The sequence below is a fragment of the Oryza sativa genome, chromosome 5, assembly GCF_034140825.1.
Source record: "Oryza sativa Japonica Group chromosome 5, ASM3414082v1".
In the NCBI taxonomy this organism is placed as follows: domain Eukaryota; kingdom Viridiplantae; phylum Streptophyta; class Magnoliopsida; order Poales; family Poaceae; genus Oryza; species Oryza sativa.
The window spans coordinates 11,045,819-11,053,332 of NC_089039.1; the positions used below are offsets into that span (position 1 = coordinate 11,045,819).

Consider the following 7,514-nt stretch of genomic DNA (forward strand, 5'->3'; position numbering starts at 1 on the left):
AAACTTTATAAAAACATGTGCGCATATCTCCAAAATGAATACGCTGGAATTTAACTTGAACTTCCGTTATACCTTTAATGGGTGTTCATGGGCGTATGCAATAATCTATGTGTTGACATTTTTGCATCTGCCCATTGCCTTTTCCTATTTTGATCTATATGTACTACTCCCTCTGTTTCACAATGTAAGTCATCCTAGTATTTTCACATTCATATTGATGTTAATGAATCTATTTAGATATATATGTCTAGATTCATTGACATTGATATGAATGTGGGAAATACTATAATGACTTACATTGTGAAGCGGAGGGATTAGGTGCAGAAACTTCATAAAAATATGAGTAAATTGCACTTTACACCTGGTAGATATTACATTGTTTCACTTTGTATTGGGTTTAGCACATATTTTCACTTTACAGCTGGTATATCCAAATAAGTTTCACTTTGCATTAGGTTGCGTTATATTATTGAAGGGAAATCTTGTAAAATATGAGTAGAATATTTGATACTTCTTGAATTTAGACTATATTTCACATTGTTTTTTTTTAAGATTTTACAATATTCTACATTCGATGATGCATCTTAGTGTTAAATACAACTTACAAATCAATAATTTGGTGTAAACTAAAATTATATGTTAAACTTGATGTAAAGTGAAACACAATGCGTTTTATCAAATGCAAAATGTAATTTACTAAGAAAACATGATGTGCATCCATATCCCATAAGGAATATGCTGGAAAATACAATATACAATAGGAAGCAACTATAGCACGAGTGATAGCACTTCAGTCCTAAGCAGCGACGCAACGTACATGCAAAAAATAGAAACATCGTGCGTCTTTCCCCAGCACAGCTTTATTAAAAAGAAGAGAAAATTCCCTATATACCCCTGAAAATTTACTCAATCCCTTCAATACCCCTAAATTTGACATTATCCCTTATATACCCCTGAGTTTTCATTTTGATCTCCTCTATACCCATCTCCGTTAGTTGACCATTAGTTAACGGTTAAATATTTTAAAATGACTATATTACCCATCCTATACATATGTGTGGTACCTACCCAATAAAATTTCATATGAAAAATAAACTTATACAAAATACAAGCAATATAATCATTTAATGCCCAACTTAAAAAATAAAACTTATTATTTTTTATTTTTTAAAAATTATGATTAAATCCATACATTAGTTTCACCAGAAAATTAAGAGCAAAAACTAAATGTTATTTAGGTTTAAATTTTTGGGAAGATATACGAAATTCATCAAATTTGATCTGAAATTTATTTAAAAATTTTAAATTTGTTTTCTAATTTGTGATAAACTAATTATATCCCCTTTGTTTTTTCACAACGAATCTTTTTTCACTAAATATTTGTTGAAAAGTAATTTTCAAATCTTATGCAGAACTTTTTTTTACAATAAATCTTTTTTTATTTTAATGAAATAATGTTTTATTTTCAAAAATTCATCACAAATATTTAGTAATTTATTCCTTATTGGTTTTCACAACTCAAATAATTTACACATAAAACATTTCTAGCTTTTAACAATATAACAAGGACAATAAAGTAATTTCTACAATAACTAACGGTCAAACTAATGGTCAACTAACGGAATGGGTATGTAAGGGATCCAAATAAAAACTCAGGGGTATATAAGAGATCAAACAAATTTCAGGGGCGTAGAAGGGATTGGGTGAAATTACATGAGCATATAGGGAATTGGCCCTAAAAAGAAGGGCTTGTCACAGTGCACTTTCAGTTTTAGCACCATGCGGTCACGTGCTAACAGAGTCTAGCACCATTGCACTAGTACTTACTTTTAGCTTGTGTTCTTTTCAACTCTTTCCCAAATCACTTTCCTTATTTTTTACGCGCACGCTTTTTAAACTGCTAAATGGTCTACTTTTTAAAAAAAATTTCTATATGAAAGTTGCTTTAAAAAACATATTAATCTATTTTTAAAATTTTTTAGGCTAATACTTAATTAATCTCACTATATTCGCATTCTTTGTTTCCGACGCACGTTTAAAATCTTTTATGACTTATATCTTTTAAACAGTATATTGTTTTTAAGATGACAAAACAAGTACAATATTGAATATATTCATATTATTTACTTCTGTAGCAGTGTTCTTACTTCGGATACTACGAAGAGTTATATCCCTACAGCAATATAGTTACTTTTAATACCATAAAGAGTTACTTTCCTCTAGCAAAGTAGTTAGTTATAATACCGTAAAAAGTTAGTTATATGTTTCAGTTACTTTCCTCTAAAAGTGTTAACTTCTAATATTATGAAGAGTTACCCCTAATACCGTGAATAGTTACTTCTATTTTCTAAATATTACTTTATAGTAAAATTAACTGGGGCACCATAGTGCTCGGCTCCAAGATTGAGTATATATCCAATTTAAATGACTATGAATTTTTTTAAAAAATGTTTAGGTGCGATTATTAACTTTTGTTACTAACAAGTTTGAACTAAATTTGATTTTTTTTTAGATTTTGATTCTAGGTACATACCATCTAAACATATAATTAGTTAGGTATGTAATAATGGATTGTGAAACAAAGTTGAATATGAATTGTTTTGTTGCTAAGCACAGGTATGAATCAAACTCTTGTACCTGGGTATATATTCAGATGTTGAAAATTTTCAAAAATTTGAGTCAATTTGTTTATTTCATACCATGGTGTTGGGTTTACCTCAAATAAAAAAGTCATGTATTTACTTGTGAATCTACACCTTACCTATGAAGATATTTCTATAACACATATATATAATTATTTCTAATACTATAAAAAGTTACTTTCATTGTAGAGCTTAGTTACTTCTACCATTTAACAAAATTACTTTGCCTATTCAGTATTGTGCTCATTTTATCATATATCTTGAGTAGAGTTTAATGTTCATTGGTTAAAACGAAATAATCCCGGTTCCACAATAGTCCCAGTTCCAAAACGAACCGGGACTAAAGTGGCTTATTAGTCCCGGTTTATTACTTCAACGGGACGAAGGGATCTTTAGTCCCGGTTGGTCTTTAGTCCCGGTTCGCCTCCTGACAGGGCATGTCAGACCTATGTCAGGGGGGCTTGGGATCTTTAGTCTCGGTTCGTGTTACCAACCGGGACTAAAGATCTTTAGTCCCGGTTGGTAATACAAACCGGGACTAAAGTGATTTGAGATCTTTATGCCCGGTTGGTGTTACAAACCGAGACTAAAGTTGCACAGCTTTATATACCCCTTCTTCCTCCTCCAGCCCGAGCCATTGCTTCAAAATTAAGCTTTGAGGGAGGGAGGTGCTGTCAAAATTTTAAGCAAATTTTTTTGGTGGTAATATACAAATTTGAGGTCTTCAAAAGGTTAGTAACTTCATCCTACTCTTTGTTTTGCTTAGCATCTACATTTGGAGCTATTTTTTTTACATATTTTTCCCTCTAGAAAATGTGATGGAAGATGATGAGAGAGAAAGTGTGTGTAGGGAATAAAGAAGATTATAAATACTTGTTTGAATTATTACATATAATTTTGTATGAAATTATAAAACTAAGCTAATTTAATATTAAAATAATAAAAACATATTAAATATTTGTTTATAATGTAATTAAAACATGAAAAATATATACAATGAATTTAATAATAATGATTAATTGTATGAATAATTATATTCAATTATTGTATTATTATGTAATTACCTTGTAAATCTTGGATTTTGTATAATTACGATTTATATGTATTTCATATAGATGGATCAGCAATGGATGTACGCGGATCGGCGGTCGAAAGAGTTTATTGACGGCGTACAATATTTTTTGGGTGTGGCCAATGATAACAAGCGTAACGGTTTTATAAGTTGTCCATGCGACAAGTGCAAAAACCAGAAGGAGTATTCCACCACACGAACTATTCATGCCCACCTGTTTCATTGGGGGTTCATGCGTAGCTACAATTGTTGGACCTCGCACGGAGAGGTTGGGGTTGCAATGGAAGAAGATGAAGTAGAAGATGAGAACATTCCGGACTGGGCTCAGTATGGCGGATTTGAAGAAAACACAATGGGCGAGGCAGAGCTGGATGTTGAAGGGAATGACGGTGCTGATGAACTTGGTCAAATATTGCGGGACTTACAGGAGGACTGCGAAAGTGGAAAGGAGGTGCAGAAACTGGAGCGCATGTTAGCGGACCACAGAACAGCGTTGTACCCAGGTTGCGAGAAGGGCTACAAAAAGTTGAGTACAATCCTAGAATTCTTGCAATGGAAGGCTAAAAATGGTGTGAGTGACAAGGCATTCGGCGAGTTATTGAAACTCGTAAAGAACATTCTTCCGGAGGGGAACGAATTGCCCGAAAGTACGCACGAAGCTAAGAAGACAGTCTGCCCTCTAGGTCTGGAAGTACAGAAGATTCACGCGTGTCCGAACGACTGTATCCTGTATCGCGGTGAGTACGAAAACCTGGAAGCATGCCCTGTTTGCAAAGCACTATGATACAAGATAAGACGAGATGATCCAGGTGAAGTTGACGGACAGCCTTTGAAGAAGAGAATTCCTGCTAAGGTGATGTGGTATTTCCCTATAATACCAAGGCTGAAGCGGTTTTTCAGGAACAAATCACATGCTAGAATGATGCGGTGGCATGCAGAAGAACGTAAACAGGATGGGATGCTGAGACACCCCGCTGACGGGTCGCAGTGGCGAAATATCGACAGAACATTTAAAGACTTCGGCGAGGATGCACGAAACGTGAGGTTCGGTTTAAGCACGGATGGAATGAATACGTTTGGAGAGATGAGCAGTGGCCATAGCACCTGGCCAGTCACCATGTGCATCTACAATCTTCCCCCTTGGCTATGCATGAAGTGGAAGTACATCATGATGCCGATTATTATTCAAGGCCCAAAGCAACTTGGTAACGACATTGATGTGTACCTAAGACCATTGGTTGAAGATCTGAAAGTGTTGTGGAGGAAAGAGGGCGTCCCCGTGTGGGATGAGGACAAGCAAGAGCAATTTAACCTACGAGCATTGCTATTCGTTACAATTAACGATTGGCCTGCACTTAGTAACCTATCCGGACAATCAAACAAGGGGTACAACGCTTGCACTCACTGTTTGGATGAAACTGAAAGTACTTATCTAAAGCATTGCAGGAAGGTTGTGTACATGGGCCATCGTCGATTCCTTGCTGCAAACCACCTTGTACGGAAAAAAGGCAAGCACTTCGAACAGAAGGCAAACCATCGTACTAAGCCTAAACATCGCAACGGGAAAGCAGTGTTCGAAATGGTGAAGGATCTGAAAGTAGTATTTGGAAAGGGGCCTAGCAGCCAACCTATAGAGAGCAAAGATGGTCACGTGGCGATGTGGAAGAAAAACTCTATTTTTTGGGAGCTACCCTATTGGGAGGTCTTGGACGTTCGCCACGCAATCGACATGATGCACCTCACTAAGAACCTTTGCGTAAACCTGCTGGGCTTCTTAGACGTATATGGGAAGTCCAAAGATACACTCGAAGCACGCAATGATCTCAAGCATATGGAACAACGCGAGGGCCTTCATCCGGAACCGAACAAGAAAGGAAGCCATTACTTAAGTCCGGCGAGCTACACCCTAAGCAAGGAAGATAAGGAGAGTATGTTTCAATGCCTAGAGAGCATCAAGGTACCGTCCGGATACTCCTCCAATGTAAAGAGAATAATAAGCACGAAGGATAAGAAGTTCACAAACCTAAAGTCTCATGACTGTCACGTGCTTATGACACAGCTGCTTCCTGTTATAATTCGTGGTATCCTTCCTGATAATGTGCGGGCAACAATAACGAAGCTTTGTGCTTTCATGAACGCAATTTCACAGAAAGTCATCGATCCAGAAAGTTTAGCCGCCCTTCAGCATGACGTGGTGCAATGCCTTGTCAGCTTTGAGTTGATCTTTCCACCGTCATTCTTCAATATAATGACGCATCTTCTGTGCCACCTTGTAAAAGAGATCGGTATTCTCGGTCCTGTGTACCTACACAACATGTTTCCTTTCGAGAGGTACATGGGCGTTCTAAAGAAGTACGTTCGTAACCGTTCTCGTCCGGAAGCAAGCATCGCGAAGGGGTATGGAACAGAGGAGGTCATTGAGTTCTGCGTAGATTTTATTGAAGACCTCGAGCCAATCAGGGTACCCGAATCAATCCATGAGGGGAGACTACGGGGAAAGGGCACACTTGGAAGGAGAGCAATTATGACTGTAGACAACGGTTTATTCCGTAAAGCACATTTCACGGTTTTGCAACAATCTTCGTTGGTTGCTCCTTACATCGATGAGCACCTTGCGATTGTTCGCTCAGAAAGCAGTGGCAAGTCCGATGCCTGGATTACACGCCATCATATTGATACTTTCCCCGCTTGGCTGCGAGAACACCTCCTGGGTAACGAGACGATTGACCGACAACTAGCCTTCTTGGCTAGGGGACCCTCCGGCTCGGTAACTACATTCCAAGGTTATGAAATCAATGGATACACTTTTTACACAAGAGCCCAAGACAAAAGGAGCACGAACCAGAACAGTGGTGTTCGTATCGATGCCATAGGACACGATGGTCCAACTAGCACGTATTACGGTATTATCGACAACATTTGGGAACTAGAGTATGGACCCCTGAAGGTCCCTCTGTTTCGGTGCCAATGGGTTAGGCTGACTAGTGGAGGCATAACGATTGATGACAGCGGGATGACAACGGTTGACCTAAACAAGGTAGGATACTCAGATGAACCATTCGTTCTAGCCAATGATGTAACGCAAGTTTTTTACGTGAAGGACATGGATAGCAAACCAAAGAAGAGGAAAGGGCCCGATAAGCCAAGACGCCATGTTGTTCTCCCAGGAAAGAGGAAAATCATTGGAGTCGAGGATAAGACTGACGAAAATTACGATTTGTTTGAGGGGCAACCTCCGTTTGCAGTGACGGTTGACCCGAGCATCATACTATCAAAGGAGGACACGCCGTACTCACGCAACGATCATAGCGAAGGAACAATAGTGAGGAGAAAGTACGTGAGGAAGACAGTGACCTAGGTTGTTTGATGGAAGATGTAAATTATTTGTATTGTATTGAAGGTCGAACAATTTGGATCAATATATTATTCTCAACTGCTTAATTTGTAATGTATTACTATTTTTCAACCATATGATATTTATAAATGGTTACTTCCATTTATTTACACTTTGAATACAATTAATTAGGCAATATGTTATTTGTAACTGATTATTGGTATTTATTTCCACTTTGAAAACAATTAAGTAGGCCATATCTTAATTATAAATGATAATTTCTATTTATTTACACTTTGAATATAATTAAATTGGCCTTATGTTAATTATAAATGATTATTTCTATTTATTTATACTTTGAGACCATTTACTTAGGCATATCCTATTTATTTCTATTTATTAAAATTTTGAAAACATTTAATTCGGCCATACGTAAATTACGTACGATTTTGGTATTTATTTGGAC

General features: G+C 36.9%; 1 pseudogene; it reads left to right on the forward strand.

Moving 5' to 3' along the window:
* Positions 1-3,994: 3,994 nt before the first annotated feature.
* On the forward strand, positions 3,995-7,072 carry LOC136356623 (uncharacterized; annotated as a pseudogene).
* Positions 7,073-7,514: the final 442 nt, after the last annotated feature.